This window comes from Lissotriton helveticus, chromosome 12 (assembly GCF_964261635.1).
Source record: "Lissotriton helveticus chromosome 12, aLisHel1.1, whole genome shotgun sequence".
NCBI lineage: Eukaryota > Metazoa > Chordata > Amphibia > Caudata > Salamandridae > Lissotriton > Lissotriton helveticus.
This window is the reverse complement of record NC_136073.1, coordinates 776,089,234-776,113,043: the sequence shown is the minus strand read 5'-3', so window position 1 is coordinate 776,113,043 and position 23,810 is coordinate 776,089,234. Positions and strand designations below refer to the sequence as shown.

The window sequence follows — 23,810 nt, the reverse complement described above, 5'->3', positions numbered from 1 at the left end:
CCATTTCTTCTAACTTTCAACAAGCGCTAAGATAGTAGAAATATGCGTCCCTGCTGGAACCAGTAAAACATTCAAGTAGAAACCGAATAATCACACTACAGATTATGTTGTGCTGCATCATTTCAGTAGGTTTGAAATCATACAGTTGTCCTTGGCATAGGTGGTATACACTGGGTGCTGTTTAACTGAGTTGTACAGCCAGATCTCAGATTGATATAGAAGGTAAACCAATAATGTAGTTCTTATAGAAGTGGGACAGTGCCACCTATATTCCTACTCATCTTCAGTGTCTGATTTTGGAAATGTACTTATATTTAATTTGTGTGTGTATGAGCGTGTTTGGGTGCTGAAATGGTCTTTTACGTCATTTGTCGGGGTGAGCAGACTATTCTGATCAATTTATCAAGTCACAGTACACATTTCTTTTGTATTACTTATCTTCAGCAGGTTTATAGACTTAAAAACGTCTGTTGTATATTGTGACATAAATTGCGTTCTATAATTCAAGTTTTTTCACAGATCGCATCTCACCCTCCCCATCCTGCTGCTAGATTCTCTGCTTCTGTATTTGCTTTGAGAAATTTCAGTGTCAGTTTACTCATGTTTCATTTCCTTATTTCTCTCCAAAATAGCATTAAAGTGGCCTTCCTGTTTACATTTCAAAGCCTCACTACACATAGTTCTTTTGAAATATAAACCTGTTTACCCGCCCCATTCAATTGTGAAATTCTTTTTTTTTGGGGGGGGGGGGGGTTATTTTAAAGGGAACAATCACTTTGCCATCACATAGCTGCATGTGATTGAGTTTTGTGGTTGGAATTAGTGAAAATCAATTCAGGAAAAAGAACACTGAAATAAGGAGCAACAAATTATACCCCAATCTTGAAAAACATTTCATTTTAAGCTTGGCATTGTGAAAAGGTTTTCTCTGGTTTCACTAATGCGCAGAAAACGTCATCACAGTCAATAGCAGTGCAGAATTGCTCCACAGACCGGTCAAATAAAATACAATCTGTTTTGCGCTAACATGCAAAACATGTACAGCTCAGCAGAAACAGTGTAAGATCTTCTAAGTACAAGACTTGAACATCAAATGCAGCAATAAAAGCAAACCGCACACAGACACTCTCTCCCCGACCCTCTCTCTCTCACCGCCTCTCTTTCCCCGTCTCTCTCTTTCCCCACCCCTCTCTCCGCCTCTCTCTCCCCCCACCTTTCTCTCTCTCCCTGCCTCTCTCTCTCTCTCCCTGTAAGAAAGTGGCTCTATATATACTGGACCAAAGTAAGGTACAGTGTGTATAGAGTCCACAATCTCCAGAGGTATGACAGAGGTTAAAGTCAGGGCTGACCTTACTCTCCAAAGTGGTAGCTTGGTCGAGCAGTAAGGCAGTACCACAGGACAGTGTAAAGCATTTGATGTACACACTCAGTCAGCAAAAGGTTTCACACACTCAAGAACTGAACTCCAGGCCAATTGTTTTTATATCAAAAGATATAGTTTTATTTTTAGAACCAACAGGTATCAAAATGTTCGAGGCATGTGGGCTGCTAAATTCATATCTTAGCATTAGATCGCCGCCTAGTGTTGGGCTCGGATGATCGCACATTGTTGTCCTGGAAGAGTCTTCGAAGTATCCTGAGATAGGTGGCTCCTCCCCTGGACTACAGTGCGCATGGGCATCGGCTCCATCCCCAGATTGTTTTTTTCCGCCATTGGGTTCGGATGTGGTCTCGACGTCTTACTGTCGGAACCAAGAAAAACTAACTTTTAGCGGCCAAAAGGCCTCGATTTTCTTGCGTCGGTATTGTCTGCGCACGGTCTCGAGTCTTCCGTCTCTTGGAGCCGGAATAAGCGGAGTTTTCTTCGCTCTCGGAACTTTGAGGCCTTCTCATCGCGACACGACTGCAAAACTTTTCGGACATGGAGCGGAGCCCGTTTAAGTACTGCCCGCTCTGTGGGTCCAAGTACCCACACATCGATCTACACCCCGTGTGTAACAAATGCCTTTCGCCTGACCACGACGACGGCAAGTGCAAGTTGTGTGCACAATTCCGCTCAAAGAAGACTCTCAAGCTTCGGCGCGCGGTGCGCATGGAAGCTAAACAAGGGGCCCCGGATCCGGAGAACATCTTCGGCGACCAGGACGAAGAGGACCAGGGTCATCATCTCCAAATCTCCCCACCCGAGACGGAGGTCGAGGCGGATCCGAGAGACGACGACGGAGTCGCGGGTCAAGGCCTTGAATACGTCGACGAGGTAGGAGACGACGATGAGATTTATGGGGCCGCGGCAGACAGCTCGGGGGACGAGCTCTGCCCCGACGGTTACGAGGATATCGACCGGGACACGGGATCGCCTGTCGGCCTTACCCAAGACCCGTTGCCGCAAGCCACAGCCCCGCCTTCGGGCCCGGCCACGGACTTACTTGCTGAGCAGACTGTTTCGAAACCGAAACCATCGGGATCGACAACACCTAAAATGGCCGACCCGAAAACGAAACCGAAACTTAAGGACTCGACTGTCCCTAAGATGGCTGCCGTGCCGGTGAAAACGACGGTGCCCGCTACCCCATCGACTCCGTCGACCTCCGGTCCGCAGAAGTCGAAGAAGTCCGTCGATTCCGATGCTGCAAAATCGAAACCGACGCCAGAGGAAGGGTCCTCCAAAAAAGGTGGTCGGCACGGGTCAGCGGCTACGACGCCGTCCAAGCCCGCCAAAGTCGGCTCCAAGGAGGCTACGCAGGCACACGGAAAGAAGTCTGCGCCCCGAACACAGGAATCGGAGGCGGTAAAGACAGGATCCGCGCCCAAAGTGCACAAGGCCCACAAGGACGTCGGATCCGAGGGAAAGATCAGACCATCCTCGTCGGCGCCGAAACAAACTGTGAGTGAGCCGTCCCTCATAGCCGAATCACTGCAAAGAATCAGGGAGAAGGCCTTTGCCCCGTCGGCTCCGATACCATCGCCGCAGCCGCAAAAGGACACTCCAGCGAAGCCTTCTGGGAAACTTCTCTTTATTTTGCCGCCGAAGGAGGCGCCGAAAGCATTTTGAACCAAATCGGCACCGAAACAGGTGATTTCTTCACCGACTGGCCCGCTTCCACGTCGGGTACTCGAATCAGAGGACGATTCAGCGCGTTTCATCGACGCTGACACAGGCAAACTGACCCTCTATAAGAGGAAAATCACTTCGGAGCCAGTGGACTCCTATGTCATCCCACTAAAGAAGAAGATGGTGCCCCTTGACGCCTCAGGCCTCACGGAACCAATCCAGCCTCCTCCGAGACGGAGCCCTACTCCCTCCCCAGAACACTCTGCGGGTGAGGGGTATGATGAAGACGAGCAGTACAATTTCCCTATCAATGAACCTGATGCACAACCGGATTCATATGATGACACTGGTGACCAGAACACCCAGGGTGTGGGGCAGGACCCGCAGCTTTTTAATGCACGTGCATCCCCGACTGAGGATTCAGCAGGTTTTCATGCACTACTCGAAAGGGCGGCAGCCAATCATGATGTGGACATGCATGCCGACCCGGTTGAGGAAGACTTCCTTTTCGACACTTTTTCAGTCTCTGAAAGGACAGTAAAGACACTGCCTATGCTTAAAGGAGTCCTCAAGCATGCTGGGGACATATTTAAGGAGCCTACTAGAGCGAGAGTGGTCAACCCTCGCATTGAAAAAAAGTACAGACCTGCGCCTGCGGACCCCGCATACATCCGGGGACAATTGCCACTGGACTCTCTTGTGGTCGCCAATGCCAGGAAACGTGCCAACTCCCAGACAACGGGTGAAGCTCCTCCCCCGGATAAGGAGTCCAAAGTGCTAGAGGCAGGGGGCAAAAGAGTAGCTGCACAGGCATCAAACTTTTGGCGCATCGCCAATACACAGGCACTCTTGGCGCGTTACGATAGGGCGCACTACGACACCCTAGAACAGATTGTACAACACCTGCCTCCACAGTTCCAAGAAGCCACCCACCTGCTCATTGAGGAAGGAAAGCTAATCTCAAACGCAGCCATCAAGTGTGCACTTGACGCTGCGGACACAGCTGCTAGAGCTATCAACACTAGCGTTATGCTGAGACGACAAGCGTGGCTCCGCATCTCAGGGTTTAAACCGGATATTCAGACAACAATCCTTAATCAGCCAGTCAATCCTGATAGTCTGTTTGGTCCAGATGTTGACACCACCCTAGAGAAAATAAAGAAGGACACAGAAACTGCTAAGTCCATGGGGGCCCTGCAGTCACAACAGTTTCGTGGCAGCAATTTTCGTCGCTCAGGTGCACGTGGAGTCACCAGAGGACAAATGGGTCAACAATCCCAGTTCTCTAAAGGTGGGGCACAATCCTCGTTCACAAAACAGAACAAGGGAGGTTACAGAAATAACAGCAACAGAGGTCGCGGCAGAGGAAATAACAGCTCCCGCTCCTCTGCTCCAGCCAAACAGTGACTCTCTGTCACTGCCCCCCGACCACCTAACACCTGTCGGGGGGAGACTACAGCAGTTCCTGCCCGTCTGGAGAAACATCACCACAGACAGGTGGGTGCGACAACTAGTCCAGTATGGTTATTGCCTAGAGTTGAGGTCCACTCCACCCAACATCCCGCCAAAGCAAAGGCCTATGTCCGCAGAGCACTTGCTCTTATTGCAGCAGGAAGTAGTGGTGATGCTGCAAAAGGGAGCAATCGAGCTCGTGCCGGTGGGAGAGGAAGGCACAGGGGTTTATTCCCTGTACTTCCTTATTCCAAAGAAGGACGGATCTCTCAGACCCATTCTAGATCTACGTCCCCTCAACCTGTACATACTATCAGAACATTTCCACATGCTTACACTGCAACAGATTCTTCCATTGCTAAACCAGGGAGATTTCTTAGCAAGCTTAGATCTCAAGGATGCTTATTTCCACATTCCACTACACCCGTCACACAGGAAATACCTCAGGTTCACTATTCAAGGCAGGCACTACCAGTTCAAGGTCCTACCCTTCGGAGTCACCACAGCCCGAGGGTGTTCACCAAGTGTCTGGCGACAGTAGCGGCGCACCTCAGGAGGCAGAACATCCATGTCTACCCCTACCTAGACGACTGGCTCGTGCAAGCCAAGTCAGAGCGACAGTGCGCCGCAGACATGTCGACTACAGTTCACCTTCTTCACGATCTGGGTTTCTCCCTGAACTACCCAAAATCGCATCTTCAGCCGGCACATGTCCGGTAGTTCCTAGGTGCGACGATCAACACCCTGACGGCCATGGCTCAGCCAAACCAAGTCAGGATAGACAGCATGCAGGCTCTGATCCAAAGGTTCAGGCCACAACACTCGCTTCCAGCGAGAGTGTTCATGCAGTTGATAGGCATGATGGCCTCCTGCATCTTCATAGTCCCTCACGCACGGCTACATATGCGCCCGCTCCAGGAGTGCTTAGCGAATCAGTGGACACAGGCTCGTGGGCAATTGACAGACCTAGTGTTGGTTACCAGTCGGGCATACGACTCTCTGCATTGGTGGACTCCACACAACCTTTGCAAGGGCCGACTGTTCCAAGAGCCTGTGCCGCAGATTGTCCTGACAACGGACGCATCTCTCCAGGGATGGGGAGCTCATGTGCTCACTTACACAGTGCAGGGACTATGGACGACGCAGCAACAGAAGATGCACATCAACTATCTGGAACTGATGGCAATCTTCATGGCGCTCAAGTCCTTCATTGTACATCTGTGCAACAAAGTCGTGCTAGTCCGGACGGACAACATGACCGCGATGTACTACATTCAAAAGCAGGGAGGCACCCACTCGCCACAGCTGTCTCATCTGGCTCAGAGCATGTGGAAGTGGGCCATTCAGAGGAACATTTTCCTCATGGCAGAACACCTCCCAGGAAAGGACAATCAGATGGCGGATCTGCTCAGCAGGTACAGCCATCAAATGCACGAGTGGGAGTTACACCCATCTGTCCTCCGCCCGTACTTCCAGCAGTGGGGTCATCCGGAAATAGACCTGTTTGCCACAAAAGAGAACGCAAAATGCCAACACTTTGCCGCCAGGTTCCCTCACCCACAGTCGCAGGGGAATGCGATATGGATGAACTGGTCAGGCAAATTTGCGTACGCTTTTCCGCCAGCCCCTCTAATACCGCTGGTCGCAAGAAAGCTAAGGCAGCACGAGATGACTCTCATCCTAGTTGCTCCAACGTGGGCGCGCCAGGCCTGGTACACCACGTTCCTCGAACTCTCAGTGGTGCCGCATCAAAGACTGCGCCTCACGCCCAGTCTTTTGACGCAGAACCATGGAGAAATTCAGCATCCAGATCCGCAACAGCTCAACCTGGCGATCTGGCTCCTGAAGTCCTAGAGTTTGGATACCTTAACCTACCTCCGGAATGCATGAACATCATCAAGGAGGCGAGGAAACCAACTACTAGAGCATGCTATGCTGCAAAGTGGAAGCGTTTTGTCATTTACTGTACAGCCAATGACATCAACCCGCTAGATGCATCTATCCCCAACATCATCTGCTATCTGTTGCATCTTTAAAAGTGCAATCTAGCGTACACTTCCATTCGGATACATCTATCCGCCATAGCGGCTTATCTCCAGAATAGGCAGCACCTCTCTGTCTTCAGAGTGCCCGCCATTAAAGCCTTCCTTGAAGGTCTGAAACGAGTCATTCCCCCAAGAACACCGCCAGCTCCGGTGTGGAACCTCAATGTCGTTCTCACCAGACTGATGGGACCACCATTTGAGCCGCTGCACTCGTGTGAACTCCAGTTCCTTACGTGGAAAGTAGCTTTCCTTGTAGCTATTAAGTCTCTGAGGCGTGTCAGTGAGCTGCAGGCGCTCACAATCCAAGAGCCATTCATTCAAATTCATCCAAATAGGGTAGTGCTACGCACTAACCCCAGATTCCTTCCGAAGGTGGTGTCAGTTTCATCTAAACCAAACTATTGACTTACCAGCATTCTTTCAAAACCCGCAAACGGTGGCGGAAAGAATGCTCCATACCTTAGATGTACGGAGGGCGTTGATGTACTACATAGACAGAACACAACCCTTTAGAAAAACAAAACAACTCTTTGTTGCCTTCGCACCACAATACAAAGGCAACCCGCTTTCCAAAGCAGGGATAGCCAGATGGATTGTTAAGTGCATCCAGATATGTTATCAAAAGGCCAAGCGCACTTTAACAATACCCCCCAGAGCGCACTCCACACGCAAACTGGGGGCGTCCATGGCTTTCCTAGGGAACATTCCTTTAGAGGATATTTGCAGAGCAGCCACGTGGGTTACACCACATACCTTTACAAAACACTACTGTGTTGATGTGCATTCCAAGCAGCAAGCTGCTGTAGGACAGGCTGTTCTGAAGACACTTTTTCAGGTTTCTGCAGCTGGCACGGGCAACCGCCGCTGATGGAGGGACTGCTATGTATTCTATGCTAAGATATGAATTTAGCAGCCCACATGCCTCGAACTGAATATGCTACTTACCAGTATGCATCTGTTCTTGGCATGTAGGGCTGCTAACATTCATATCGCCCGCCCTCCTCCCCGGTGCCTGTCGCAGCTGCAGATATACTATTGTATTTATTCATTAGCATGGACATCCTTTACACTTTTCACTCCATCTTCTGCCACAATGGCGAAAAACAATCTGGGGATGGAGCCGATGCCCATGCGCACTGTAGTCCAGGGGAGGAGCCACCTATCTCAGGATACTTCGAAGACTCTTCCAGGACAACAATGTGCGATCATCCGAGCCCAACACTAGGCGGCGATCTAATGCTAAGATATGAATGTTAGCAGCCCTACATGCCAAGAACAGATGCATACTGGTAAGTAGCATATTCAATACTTTTCTCAGTATGAGTGACTTCAGGTAATTGCTTTGCAGGAAGGCAATAAACTTTGCAAGCACAATAGTTACAGTGGTTGCAGTAGGCAACACAATTCTAAACAAAATTTAACATTGAGCCCAATGGGTTTTTCTACATAAATGCAGCTGATTACTTTATAGATTACTTTTGTAACTCCAGGACTGGATCCTAGATTCAGTCCTGGGGTCTAAGCCGAAAACAGTTTAGTAGAAAGGTTATGGTTATTGCAATGATTTTTAAAGAATAAAAAGGCTTTTTAAAAGTTCACACTTTAAAACTTTTCAGTGAAAATCTAGCAATGTTATCCAATGAGAGAAAATTCAGGTTACAGGTACAGTATGTTCTCGTTACTTTTGTAATCTAGTACTGGGCTCCTAGGTCCAGCACTGGGATCTCTACTTAAGACAGGTAAGTAATTACGTTTCAGTAGTATGTACGATTTTTAAGGAATATTTAAAGTTTTCAAAAGTAGACAGAAGAGATTTCATAGAAAAGCAAACAATGGATTCCTATGGAGAAAATTCAGGTTACTAGGAAACCTAGTTAGGATTACTTTTGCGGTTCAGTACTGGGCTACAAGTTACAGTACTGGCTTCTCTCCTGATCACAGGTGAATACTTCGGAATTCGGTATTCTCCTGATTTTATAGGAATAGTTTAAAGTTTCAAAACTTCACACTTAGAAGATTTTTCGAGTCAAACCAGTCAATGTTATCCTATTGCAGGAAAGTGAGTCATCGGTTTTCAGGTGAGTACTCGACTGATGAAGTTAAGGTTCTGGGCATAGACTCAGGGGTCCCCCAGGGTCAGGTAGGTACAGTTGGTATACCTGCAGCGGCACAGGGGCGGCCGGGTGCAGAGGTAGTTAGGCCCAATGTTATCCAAGGAGAGGCAGGGGGTCTTCGGTTGGTGGCTGCTGGCTAGCAGGCCACGCGGCTGTGGGAGCTGGGCTCCTGGTCACTTGCTCAGGGCAAATGGGGAAGTAGGATAGGGTACAGGTTGCACTGCCAGGGGGAACTCGGGCGGCTTGGTGCAGGGTGCTTTTGAGCCATCGGGCGCGCAATGTTATTCATTGACGATTTTGAAAAAGGAACAAAGGCTGCAGGCTTGGGGACGGAGGATCTTTTGGAGAGACCAACACTTCGAGGGGTAAGTTGGGATCTTGGAAGATAGGTAGGCACCCAGGAGTTGGGCACAGAGGGCTGTGGGGCGACGGGTGCAGGGGTGTCATTTGAGGTCGGGAAATCTTACCCCCTGCTGGTCGCGGTCGGAGGGGTCCTTTGTCCTGAGGCTGCAGGCGCCGTCGGGGTCGTCGAGGGGGGTCCTTGGGCACTGGATTCCAAGTCAGAATCCCCGGGGGGGACGTCCTCAGGGTCTTGATTCACTCTGGCACAGGCCAGGCTTGGCGGGTGCACAGTGTGCAGGGTTTCCGGGCTGATGCCAGGGCTTGTTACTTGCTTTGAGCAGTACCACTGCTCATGGGAGACCCAGGTAGTCAGTCACAAGACAGTCAAGTCCTCCTGGGTTTTTGAGGTTGCTGACCACTGGAGATGCCGGGGTTTAACAGGAGCAGGGTCGACGGGCCGGTAGGGCTGGGACCAAATCAGTTGGTGTCTTCCTCTTTTAAGCAGCTGCACGGCAGGTCTTCGTGTTCCTTGATCTTCTTTCTTGTTTTGTAATCCTGATCTAAGGAAGAAAGTTCAGGGTGCCCCTAATTACTACATTTAGGGGCATTACAGTTAGGGCACGGGCAGGGACCGATGGGTCCCTTTCCTGGGGTGGGTACACCCCCTAGCCTGCTCCTCTCCCGTGGGAGGGGGGCAGGAGCTTAGCTGTGATTGGGCAGGGCTCCCCATCTACAAGATGGTCGGAGCTCGGGGTCGTGCATCACCTCGCCTCTCCCACCTGAGGGGTGGAGTTGGCACAGGCTGGCACCCCCCTCCCCCTTTCTGACGTAGGGTTTCCCGCCAGTCTTCCCGCCAGAGTGGGGGTCAGAACTGGTGGGGGCCAGTTGCTGAGTACAGCAAGTGGTCTGGAGAAGCTCTCAAAGGCGGAATGCCTTTGAAGCTTCCCCTGCCCATCCTGGGGGAGGAGGCTTGGCACCTCGTCCCAGGATGTGCATTGTTGCAGGCCCAGGAGAGCGGGGGCTTACCCACCCAGGGGTCCAGCAACATGTCTGCTGTGCGGCAGCCTAGGCAGCCTCTCAGACAAGACGTGGATTGTAGGTTAGGTTTCAGGGGGCATCTCTAAGATGCCCTCTGTAGTGCATTTTACATTAAATCCAACACTGGCATCAGTGTGGGTTTAATGTGCTGAGAAGTTTGATATGAAACTTGTGAGCCTTCAGTGTAGCCATTATGGTGCTGTGGAGTTCGTAATGACAACCTCCCAGCACCATATACTCTTAATGGCATTACTGCACTTACAGTGCCCAGGAATGGCCCTGGCTACTGTAGGGGCACAGGGCTCTTGCACCTGTGCCCACACTACTGGCATAGGGCACCCAGCTAGAGTGGTGGCTGATGTATGCCAGGGCAGTGGGTTTGTGGGCATGGCACACAGTGCCATGTCGACTCTTTGTTTAGTTCGCACCAGGACACTCAGCCTGCAAAGGCAGTGTGTGTGTGTCAGGGTACAGGACCCCTAAGGTGCACAGTAAGTGCTGCAGCCCTTAGGGGTCTTCTCCGGTCGCAATGCCCTGGGTACCATTTACTAGGGGCTGACATGTGGCCAGAGATGCCAATTGGGTTTAGGCTTTAGTACAGTTTGTAGAGAAGAAACACAGGCCCTGGGTACCTGATTGGCAGGGACCCAGGGCACACCAAGGAAAAGTGCATCAGGTATCAGGCAAAAAGTGGGGGGGGGTACTGCAACAGAAACTCACTTTCTCACACTCCCTGCCTCTCGCTCTCTCTCTACCCCTCTCTCCCTTACAGCAACAGCAATGCCAGCTTTCTCGTACTTGCAGAGGAGTTAAAAAATGAGGAGCGACAGGCTACATGGAATGATTTCAAACATCAAGTCTAATATCCTGCCACGAAAATGGGGAGATGGTGTGCTATTGAAGGATTTGTAGGGAGTCAGATACCTTTTCCCGTATGAGGATAATGTGGTCACATTTCCCGTGACCTGTGATTAATGTTGGGATCAGTGGTTTATGGTTTTCTGGTAATCAGTTCTACAGTGCGCTCACACGCTCAGTACGGGAGATCACATATTCTTGAACAGTGGTAGTATTTTCCTCGGTTTTCTTTTGTCTGATCCCTCTTGTGAAGTCCAGGTTCTGCCAGGTAAAATACCACGATGCAAAAGAATACCACAGTGAAAAAAGCAGAACGACTGAGAGGTCAAAGTACTTGAATTGCTTACTGTAAGCCTATTAATTTCAATCACAGTATCTTCATAGATATTCACAAACATAAAATATATAAATCTGCCTGTCTACAGGGAGGATTTTGTTTTTTATCTTCAGTAGGAACATTTATACACATATCAACCTACTGAAACATAAACATGGGTTTAAAACCACCTGGAACAGTATTGCTGATCAACCACTTTGATATATACCTCTATAGAAAAAACAAAAAAACGTTTTTTTACCCAACTTGGTTCTTTCATGGAATCCCAGATTTTGGTTCTTCAGTCCCTCTGCGATGATGGTCAGTAATGATAGCACATGAAACTATTGAAGATCCCATCGTTGGAGAAATGTAGTTAAAGGCACTTTGTCTTCCATCCACATGACAAAGCAAACATTTTAGATGCAAATTTGATGAATGAGACTTGTGGCAGTGAGTGGAGAGGAAAGGGAGTAGGCTAGAATATCTCAGGCTGTAAAGACTAATGCTGATACTGCCAAAGCCATGTAAGTTATCATAAAATATGCTGTTTTGTATATCTTTAGAACTAATGGACAAAGTACTTAGGTACTCTTCCAGCTAAAGAGATGGAAATATGAGCATTTATTTCTGGATCCGAATTAGCATGGATACAATCCTTTCTCTCCTACTACAGTAAAAAGAAATTATATCTGCTATTTGAAATTATCCTTATGATTGACGTAATGCGACATGCCACAGGGATTATCCCTTGCTTTTTGCATTATCTATGTGAACCTTCTGGCTCGGCTAGAAACATTGAATTACAAAAGTTAAAAAAAATCTGTTTGTACTAAGTTAATTTTACATAACACTCATTCCACTCTGTTTGAGCATGCATCTGACATATCAAAATCTGGGTAAGCAGCAAAGATAAGCAGCTGGAGATTATGAGAATTGTGTTTAATTGACATCACCACTTTAACAATTGAGTTGTTGGGTCACAGGTATTGCCATCCTCTCTAAAAAAAAAAAAAACTCTAAAAGACTCCCATTTCATACTCAACACTTCTAAATTACTGTTTATGATGCTTCCCCATGTTCAACGAGTGCAACTGCAGTCCTTGACCAATACTGGTCAGTAGTCTGAACAGAAACCCATTTGTCTGAACTATTTGCGGTTACATTGTCTCTCCAGTCTTTCCTACGGTTGGTGTTGGACATTATGCTTCCCATGCTGACAGGCATTACAACCCTGTTGTGAATGCTATGAAATAAGACGTGCTCATGATCACGCCTTAACACTTGCCATTGGTAACAAAAAAAAAAGACCTGCATCTAGAATGCCTTCAAAATTATAACTAGTTTGACCTTAGTGGTGTACAGCCACAAGAAATATTTCAGCCCTGAATCAGGCAAAAGTTACATACTTTGCTCCGTAATCATGAAGAATTATGTAGTTTCACCTTCATCTTCGCATTGCTGGGTACATTGTGTTTCAGGTATTTGGGCAGGTTCAGCAGCTTTCTATATCCTTTTCCACCCTTCCGTTGATAGTCTGTTTGAGCACAATGCTCAGGATGCAAGATTATTGTAGTAGCTGTAGCGTGGACCAAACAAATCTGGTACTCGGAAGTGCTTTATATATCTGTCCAACCAGCCATTGCTATAGAGGCGTGTTCACATCTACTGATCTGAAGGCATTGCCAAAATACTTCACCATGTCCCAGGCTTGTCAGTTTGATATTCAGTCTCCTTACGAGGAGAAATATCACTAATTGTGCACTTCACATGATTGAATGAAGTTTCTGGGATAATCAAAAGAATATTGTGCTGTTGCAGGAAATTACAAGAGGCCTTTTCAGTGTTCCTAAATAAGTGACTTAATTTGCATGTTCTCTGTCATTAGTTGTTATCCAGTATTAGGGGTGTCTTTCATAGATTCACATGCCTGAATCATTCCCCGTCGTCGAGAGTATAGTATATAGAAAAGTAATGTCCTATAGACATACATAAAGAAAAATAGGCCTAAGGGCCTCACCTTAGTAGCCTATCCTTGTCCTTATGCAAAAAGGACCAAAGTCTTAGAGCCAGCCAATCAGCTATCACCTCCCTCTAGAACCTTCCCTGCAGGAGCCTCAGTCTCTCAGATTTTCTACCGCACGTTGTGCTAAGGGAGTCTCCTCTGAGCTCTGCTCAGATTCTGTGTTTTTTCACTTCATTAAATGACTTTGTTGTCAAGGATTCTTTTCTACTATGGATTATCTTCAAATACATTCTCTAAAGAACGTCTGGTAAGGAGAAGAAAAGATTTTTTAAGAGCCTGTGCAACTTGTTTCTAGAGGTTGCTCTGCTTTGATCCTCACACGGACCGCATTTACTTTCTATACCACAGGCCAAAGACTGCAAGGTATGTCTCACTTTCTCAAGTAAGTTTTTGAGAGGTCGTGAAGGGCGATTTTTAATATGGTGTCAAACACTAAGACCAGAAAGGAGGTTTTTCATTTTCTCCAGTGTCCGTGATGAGGCGTTATCCTCAACGTCTAGGAGACCTCAGAAGAGAATCTCCTCAGACTCATTCCTCAGGGGAAAATCCTGAGAAGGCCCTCAAAAAGATCACCCATGGGTCTTCTGGGCGCAGTTCTTAAAAATCTCCTCACTCTGTGGTAAAGGAGAGTAAAGGACTTGCTTTTGGGAGAGAAATCATGTAAAAAAGACTACTTCTGAGCCGTCAAAATCACCTCCTCTGGTCATAAGACCCTTCAGGAAGGCGTCTTCTATACCTCCTGGGGTAAAGACTGAGAAGCCTACATCGTCAACAGGATCGTCGACGAAAAAAATCATCATCATTGCCTATTACAGCCTCTTCGTCTACGATGGCCTCGTCTACGATGGCCTCGTCTACGATGGCCTCGTCTACGATGGCCTCGTCTACGATGGCCTCGTCTACGATGGCCTCGTCTACGGCGGCTCGTCTACGGCGGCTCGTCTACGACGGCTCGTCTACGGCGGCTCGTCTACGACGGCTAGTCTACGACGGCTCGTCTACGACGGCCTCATCTACGACGGCCTCGTCTACGACGGCCTCGTCTACGATGGCCTCGTCTACGATGGCCTCGTCTACGATGGCCTCGTCTACGATGGCCTCGTCTACGATGGCTCGTCTACGACGGCTCATCTACAATGGCTCATCTATGACGGCCTGTTTACGGCGTCGGCGATGACCTCGTCTACGATGGCCTCGTCTATGATGGCCTCATCTACGATGGCTTGTCTATGATGGCCTCATCTACGATGGCTTGTCTATGATGGCCTCATCTACGATGGCTTGTCTATGATGGCCTCATCTACGATGGCTTGTCTATGATGGCCTCATCTACGATGGCTTGTCTATGATGGCCTCATCTACGATGGCTTGTCTATGATGGCCTCATCTACGATGGCTTGTCTATGATGGCCTCATCTACGATGGCTTGTCTATGATGGCCTCATCTACGATGGCTTGTCTACGATGGCTCGTATACGACTGCGTCGTCGACGACTGCCTCGTCTATGACTGCTCGTCTACGACGGCCTGTCTATGGCGTCGACGATGGCCTCGTCTGACGCTCGTCTATGACGGCCTGTCTATGGCTACGATGGCCTCGTCTATACCGGTCCCCGGAAGCTTGTTTCCTTCCCAGTATTAGAATTGGCTTGGTAGTTTGGTTTGCCCTGTTCCCATCATGCACTGGGACAGGAACAGACTAATTTGCATACAGCCAGGTTCTAAGCTGGGATGGTGCAGTGAGCTAAAAAACGGTGATGGATTAAAACCATGATCTCTTGACTTGGTAAGAGTATTCTGCATCATTCAGAAACTCTGTCCATCACCACCCCCTTTTCCAAAATCGGTTTTATCCACACTATGTGTGGGAGGGTATACTCAGACGTGAGTCCCTTGCTCATTGCACCATCAGGATTCAAGCAAGCCGGGCCGAAGAAGGCTGTGATGCCAGAAACCGGTCCCCGGAAGCTTGTTTCCTTCCCAGTATTAGAATTGGCTTGGTAGTTTGGTTTGCCCTGTTCCCATCATGCACTGGGACAGGAACAGACTAATTTGCATACAGCCAGGTTCTAAGCTGGGATGGTGCAGTGAGCTAAAAAACGGTGATGGATTAAAACCATGATCTCTTGACTTGGTAAGAGTATTCTGCATCATTCAGAAACTCTGTCCATCACCACCCCCTTTTCCAAAATCGGTTTTATCCACACTATGTGTGGGAGGGTATACTCAGACGTGAGTCCCTTGCTCATTGCACCATCAGGATTCAAGCAAGCCGGGCCGAAGAAGGCTGTGATGCCAGAAACCGGTCCCCGGAAGCTTGTTTCCTTCCCAGTATTAGAATTGGCTTGGTAGTTTGGTTTGCCCTGTTCCCATCATGCACTGGGACAGGAACAGACTAATTTGCATACAGCCAGGTTCTAAGCTGGGATGGTGCAGTGAGCTAAAAAACGGTGATGGATTAAAACCATGATCTCTTGACTTGGTAAGAGTATTCTGCATCATTCAGAAACTCTGTCCATCACCACCCCCTTTTCCAAAATCGGTTTTATCCACACTATGTGTGGGAGGGTATACTCAGACGTGAGTCCCTTGCTCATTGCACCATCAGGATTCAAGCAAGCCGGGCCGAAGAAGGCTGTGATGCCAGAAACCGGTCCCCGGAAGCTTGTTTCCTTCCCAGTATTAGAATTGGCTTGGTAGTTTGGTTTGCCCTGTTCCCATCATGCACTGGGACAGGAACAGACTAATTTGCATACAGCCAGGTTCTAAGCTGGGATGGTGCAGTGAGCTAAAAAACGGTGATGGATTAAAACCATGATCTCTTGACTTGGTAAGAGTATTCTGCATCATTCAGAAACTCTGTCCATCACCACCCCCTTTTCCAAAATCGGTTTTATCCACACTATGTGTGGGAGGGTATACTCAGACGTGAGTCCCTTGCTCATTGCACCATCAGGATTCAAGCAAGCCGGGCCGAAGAAGGCTGTGATGCCAGAAACCGGTCCCCGGAAGCTTGTTTCCTTCCCAGTATTAGAATTGGCTTGGTAGTTTGGTTTGCCCTGTTCCCATCATGCACTGGGACAGGAACAGACTAATTTGCATACAGCCAGGTTCTAAGCTGGGATGGTGCAGTGAGCTAAAAAACGGTGATGGATTAAAACCATGATCTCTTGACTTGGTAAGAGTATTCTGCATCATTCAGAAACTCTGTCCATCACCACCCCCTTTTCCAAAATCGGTTTTATCCACACTATGTGTGGGAGGGTATACTCAGACGTGAGTCCCTTGCTCATTGCACCATCAGGATTCAAGCAAGCCGGGCCGAAGAAGGCTGTGATGCCAGATACCGGTCCCCGGAAGCTTGTTTCCTTCCCAGTATTAGAATTGGCTTGGTAGTTTGGTTTGCCCTGTTCCCATCATGCACTGGGACAGGAACAGACTAATTTGCATACAGCCAGGTTCTAAGCTGGGATGGTGCAGTGAGCTAAAAAACGGTGATGGATTAAAACCATGATCTCTTGACTTGGTAAGAGTATTCTGCATCATTCAGAAACTCTGTCCATCACCACCCCCTTTTCCAAAATCTCGTCTACGATGGCCTCATCTACGACGGCTCGTCTTCGATGGCTCATCTACGACGGCATCGTCATCGACGGCCTTGCCTATGACTGCTCGTCTACGACGGCCTGTCTACGGTGTCGACGATGGCCTAGTCTACCATGGCCTAGTCTACCATGGCCTAGTCTACCATGGCCTAGTCTACCATGGCCTAGTCTACCATGGCCTAGTCTACCATGGCCTAGTCTACCATGGCCTAGTCTACCATGGCCTAGTCTACCATGGCCTAGTCTACCATGGCCTAGTCTACCATGGCCTAGTCTACCATGGCCTAGTCTACCATGGCCTAGTCTACCATGGCCTAGTCTACCATGGCCTAGTCTACCATGGCCTAGTCTACCATGGCCTAGTCTACCATGGCCTAGTCTACCATGGCCTCGTCTACCATGGCCTCGTCTACCATGGCCTCGTCTACCATGGCCTCGTCTACCATGGCCTCGTCTACCATGGCCTCGTCTACCATGGCCTCGTCTACCATGGCCTCGTCTACCATGGCCTCTTCTACGATGGCCTCTTCTACGATGGCCTCATCTACGATTGCTCCTCTGCGACGGCCTAGTCTACAACGGATCGTCTATGGCATCGCCTACGGCGGCCTCGTCTATGACTACTCGTCTACGACGGCATAGTCTATGACGCCGATCTCGTCGACGGACTCGTCGACGAGGGAAATTCTGACAATTCTGGAATCTTATAATGTGGTAGAAAGGGCTGCTCAACCTTTTAAGATCTCAATGGTCTCTCAAGAACAGGTCGGCTTCTTGTATGACTTCACAGAACCTCTCAAGAAGGCAGTAAGGTCAATACCGATTATCGATTACTTATAGTCAGAGGGGTAAGGGTCATGCAGAACCCCTCCTCTGTATCACCAGTGATCCCTCAGTTGGATAAGAAGTATAGGGCGCCAGATACAGCGCCGGCGTGTTTAACAGGACATACTAAGCCGGACTCCGTGGTGACACAGGCGGCCCAGAAGACCTCCAGGAATCCTTCGGCCCCTCTGTCGCTTCCTCCTGATAAGGAGGTAAGAAGAGTGGACAACATTGGGAACAGGTTTTCCTCAATATCGCCAATGACGGTAAAGGCCGCGAACGCCCTAGCACTCTTGGGACGTTATAATAAGCAATTGTGGGCACACATAGCCCCATAGCTGTCGGAATTGCCAGGTTCATCCACTGAGGTAGTAAAGAGGATTCTGCTAGATGGTGAAGCATCGGCGTCAGAAACTATAGACTGCGCGATGGATATCGCTATGACAGGGTTCTGCCAGTTGCCTGGAGCAGCAGTCTTGCGGCTCCAAGGATGGCTAAAGGCAACCTCTTTCCGTCCTGAGGTGCAAACAAAGATTTTGGACAGTTACTATTTGGAACAAAAAATTGACGAAGCTGACCCTGCAAGAGCTTTGGGCACTCTTCAGTATAAGGATCAGTCCTTTAGTAGAATAGAGGAAGAGGACAGTCTTCCTACAGAGGAAATTATTAATACAAGTCTTCCTGCCGTTCGGGCCAGAGTAGACCGCAATACCAATGGCGCCAACAACAGCAAAACAAGCAATCCTCTTTTGGGAGGTCGTCCTTTCACGGTAAAGGACAGCGGACATAACAAAAATCTACGGCTGCTTCTATGAGAAATCTCGATTATGCTGCAGAACGGAGCAATAGAGAGAGTACCTCCATCTCAGAAGGGAAAAGGGTTTTATTCCTGCTTCTTTTGATCCAGAAAAAAGACAAGAAGTGGAAACGAATCTTGGACCTTAGGGCCCTCAACAAATTCCTAAGAAGCAGTTGTTTCGCTTGGTAAAGATCCAGGAGGTCTTGCGACTACTGTAAAAGCAGGATTTTAGGGCGTCCCTGGACATACAGGACGCTTACTTCCATATCCCAATTCACAGGAATCACAAAAAGGTACTTGCGATTTGCAGTAGCGGGCAGACACTTGCAGTTTTGCGTTCTGCCCTTCGGGCTCAAGTCTGCACCGCGCATATTCACGAAATGTCGTACCCCGGTGGCGGCATATCTCAGACAGTGCCCTCACCAAGTCTTTCCGTATCTGAATGACTGGCAGGTCAGGGCTCCATCCTTAGAAGACACGTCCAGGTCTTCCAACGCCTGTTTAAAGCTTTTCGATTGCTTGGGTCTCACCCTCCATCAGGAAAAATCGGTCCTACAACCTTCTCAGTGCATCAGTTTCCTAGGTGCAACCCTGGACACACGGTCAGCAGAAGCTTTCCCATCCAGAGAAAGGATGAACAAGCCCCTTGCACTAGCTGCTATAGTAGCCACAAAGAAAGTCTTGACAGTCCGTCTCTTCAAATCCCTCCTGGGGATGATGTCAGCGTGTATCCTCCTGATTCCTCACTGTCGACTACGAATGAGGAATCTACAGGAGGTGCTCTCGAAGCGGTGGGTCCAATACACAGGGTCATTCGCCGACCACATAAAAGTGAATCCTCAAATGGTCGGAGACCTACAATGGTGGACGTAATCTCAAAACCTGTCTCAAGGCTTGTCATTCCTGCTTCCGGCTGCTCCTCATGCTGTCACAACAGGCGCCTCCTTGGAAGGCTGGGGAGTTTTTCTGCAAGAGCTACAGATAAGCGGGTAGTGGTCTCCTATGGAGAAGAAAATACATATCAATCTGCTTGAACTGTGGGCGGTCTTCCTGGCCCTTCCAGCTTTCCTGCCAAGAATAAAACATTCCCTGGTGCTCATCCGGCCAGACAACACCACGACTAAGCACTCCCTCAACAAAGAGGGAGAGACACGCTCTCTGACACACTCTCGCGAGTTGCAAAAAATAATCTGGAATTGGCTCACACTCCACAATATAACCCTAAGAACGGAATATGTCCCAGGCATGGACAAGGTGCTCACCGACGTGTTGAGCAGGCAGAAACCATCGTCACACGAGTTCGAATTAGATCAACAAATTATCGACCAGATCTTCTCCAGATGGGGCACGCCGCAAATCGATCTATTTTTGACGACAATGAACGCCAAATGCCCACACTTAGCAAGTTGGCATCCCCAGTCAGGGTCTCTAGGGAATGCATCTTCCATCGCATGGCGCAACGTCGTTGCGTACGCCTTTCCGCTATTCCCCATGCTTCCCAGAGTCCTCAGCAAAATTTAGGTGGAGCCTTGTACTCTAATTTTAATAGCCCCAACTTGGCCGAGGCGACATTGGTTCACGGAGCTCCACCGTCTATCCCTGGAGCCGCCGGTCCACCTGCGGCAGTATCTATCTCTGCTTACAATGAACAACAATAAAGTGCAACATCCGGATCTGAAGTCTCTCAGGTTCGTCGCCTGGCTCCTGAGTTCAGAGAGTTCCACAATCTGAATATTCCACAAGACTGCAGACATTCTTGCCAGAGCAAGGGCGGATAGCACGACCAAGACGTATTCCCTGAAATGGAAGCGCTTTTGTGTTTGGTGTGCAGATCACGGAATTCGGCCTTTCTCCACATCACCGGAGCAAATATTAACTTATCTATTACATCTGGCACAGTCGGGCCTAGCCCACTCCTCCATTAAAGTACACTTAGCAGCAATATCTCGTTATAAAGAACTTCAACGAGTCCATCGCTCTGGTCAAGCGGGTTGATTAAGCAATTTCTAAAACGATTATACAGATCTTTCCCGCCAGTAAGGATGTTGCCACCTACCTGGCATCTCCATGTGGTTCTTAACCAGCTCATGAAACATCCGTTCAAACCAGTACACTGAGCTGACCTACAGTATGCCTCGTGGAAATCAGCACTCCTCCTGACGCTCACATCTGCAAGGGGGGGTCAGTGAGCTACAGTTGTTTTCAATCCAGCATCTTTTTCTACTATTTAATAACGACAGAGTAATCCTGAGAACCAATCCTAGGTTTATCTCAAAAGTCCCGTCGGACTTCCACCTTAATGAACCGGTGGCTCTACGTTCCTTCTTTGCAAACCCTACCACTGCAGCAGAAAGAACATTACACTCCTTAGACCTCAAAAGGTGTATAAAGTTTTACTTGGACAAGACGAAAGGCTTCAGGAAGTCTTCACAACTTTTTGTGGCCTACAGTAGACCAAGGCTTGGTCTACCTCTAACAAAACAGAGTATATCTAGGTGGATCTCTTCAGCGATAGCATTCTGCCATGACAAGGCCGGCCGGCCGTTGAATGCCACGGTTCATGCACATTCCACAAGAGCAATCTCCACATCAGCAGCGCTGTTCGCTGGAGTGCCGATTCTGGACATATGCAGAGCAGCGACGTGGAAGTCACCGCATACGTTCGCCAGGCACTACTGCCTGGATGTTGAGCTTCTGCAGGACGCAGCAGTGGGCCAGGCGGTGCTTCGACATCTATTCCAGTGAGGTGAGCCTTCCTACATCCCGCCATCCTGGTATGCACATCTCTTCTATTTGGTTATGTTGATGTATCCTAATGCTTACAGTCGCATGATACTAAGTGTATTATATCACTGATTATATGGCATCATTGCTTCGAAGATGTGCATAGTGTATTGCTAACTACTCTGATTCAGGCATGTGAATCTATGAAAGACACCCCTAATACTGGATACGAAATGCGTTACTTACCTGTAACAGCAGTTATCCAGTATTGGTGTCTTTCATAGATTCACATGCAACCCTCCCTCCTCCCCTGGAAGGTCTCACTTTCTCTCTACCTGCATTACGCCTACCTAGATTGGTGCGTACGAAAATCTGAGAGACTGAGGCTCCTGCAGGGAAGGTTCTAGAGGGAGGTGATAGCTGATTGGCTGGCTCTAAGACTTTGGTCCTTTTTGCATAAGGACAAGGATAGGCTACTAAGGTGAGGCCCTTAGGCCTATTTTTCTTTATGTATGTCTATAGGACATTACTTTTCTATATACCGGAGGCTCCCGTCTCGACGACGGGGAATGATTCAGGCATGTGAATCTATGAAAGACACCAATACTGGATAACTGCTGTTACAGGTAAGTAACGCATTTCTTAATTCCTTTGTTAAAACTAGCTACTGCCCATAAAGGTTCACTCATTCGTCGTATCAAGATACCAAAGGAGACAAAGGAGACATGAAGAAGTGACACTTTTAAAGCCTTTATTGTTGGGGTCTTGCTCAAAGAGTGGATAGATTATATCCGCCCTTGCATTCGCCAGCTCCAGCATGGAAATTCATGCTTGCTTTCACCAAGTTCATGTTTGCACTTTTGATCATACATAGAACTCTAATATCAAGTGTTAAACATGAAATATTACGTTTAACTGCAAAATCACATATTAGTCTTGGCATTCTTGGAAGTGAGTACTTAAGCCAAGATGGTCATTGGGGTAATCACACTTACTAATATTCCCTTCAAAGAATTTCTGTGGACAAACATGGCCACATGGTCCTAGAATACAGTACAATATTAATCCCCAAAACCGCAACAGACTTCAAAATCAACCAGTTATGCCCTTTTCCATTATTTTTCTCAAATGTATCTATGTCAGCAGAAAGAGTATTCTACATTTTAGATGTTAAAAGACCTCATTGATAGATTCATAGACCTGAGTTCAGGTCGTCACACAAGATATGTCCTATGTGCTTTTAATTGAAGTTCTGTTACAGTTCAAGCAGAAAACTGCACTATGAACTGTTCATTGATTTTATCCGGCCACACCAGTAGTTCGACACACAAAGAGTTGCTTCAGGCGAAGATGCGGGGAAGCAACCTGGACTATGGTCCCTTTTGCCAGGCACTTCTTCCTTTACATTGATGACAGGGGTGACCTTAATATTACATCAGCATCATGCATGGCCTTATCTATGTGTCCTTGGAAATATTTATTGGGTACTATTAATATGTCTTCACTCATGGTCCTACTGGCTGCAGAATGTAACTGACAACTGACCCACTGCTTGTCTACATAGGCAGTAAAGAGATACTATACTATTGAGAGAATCTTGGATGTATGCTTCTCTTACATCCAGATACACTATAGCGACTTTCACAGAAACACTGTAGTGTTCATGGTTGAAATGCAAGCCTATCTGGGAGATTTGAATTCTCTAGGCAGGCTTTCTTAATGTGGCCATTCTTGCCACACCTGAAGCAAGTATCTTGCTTGGAGCAAAATTGGTACAGTCATTGTATGAAGTTCTCTTGTGTTTTTGCTGAAGGGATCCATGGCCCTTTGGATTCTTTCACTGCAGGAAGCACTAGAGCTTGCCATTGCTTTCAAACCTGTTTGTGATTGACTTGTCAGCATCTAAAAGCAGCTGGATGGAGTCAGCAGTCAGAGCATCAACATGATGCTGTTCAATGTCCGTCAACAAAAGTGTTTTCCATGAATTGTATGTTCTTCTCGTCTATTCCAACACCCTTGCGGGTCCCACGAGACCTCCTGGCTCTTTGTTGTAATTTTTAAATTCTGGTCTTTTTGGCCTATGGTTAGCCAAAACCATTTCCCTAATAATACTTTTCACTCATTACACTTACTTATGTCACGTTCACTCCATTTTAATGAATTTCGTCATTCCAACAGAGGATTAAGACGACTCATTAGAGATACTGCCTTTTCTACCAGATTCAACTTCTGCAAGGAACAGGCCAGCTCACGTTAGATGCACATGCCCACATATTGGCATCAATGATGTGATTTTCTGCCATCTCCTGTAAAAGAGTTATGTGAAGGGGATGGGGCTTACCTGCTGGGAGGCGTTTAGGGGGACAGGGGTAACCTTGGCTGACCTAAGATCCTCAAATTACATGGCACCCGAAGTTTCATATTATATAACACCATATCCATCTCTGCGCCCTCCCCTTTGCATATCCTCAATCAGAAGTGGATATTGAGCTTTTCTTACTTGCACCCTTTCTATTTCTGTTTTATCTGGTATTCCAGCTTCCTAAGTTATAACAGGTTGGAGGGCACCTACTAGAAACATAGTCTTGTGCAGAAAAGAATATTTCTTTGAGAC

The 23,810-nt window shown here is 47.9% G+C and overlaps 1 protein-coding gene across 1 annotated transcript in view; it reads left to right on the top strand.

Moving 5' to 3' along the window:
- The window catches only part of ATP8B2 (ATPase phospholipid transporting 8B2), a 446,999-nt gene that overhangs the window by 390,281 nt on the left and 32,908 nt on the right, over window positions 1-23,810 (top strand). The gene's annotated exons all lie outside the window — the stretch shown is intronic.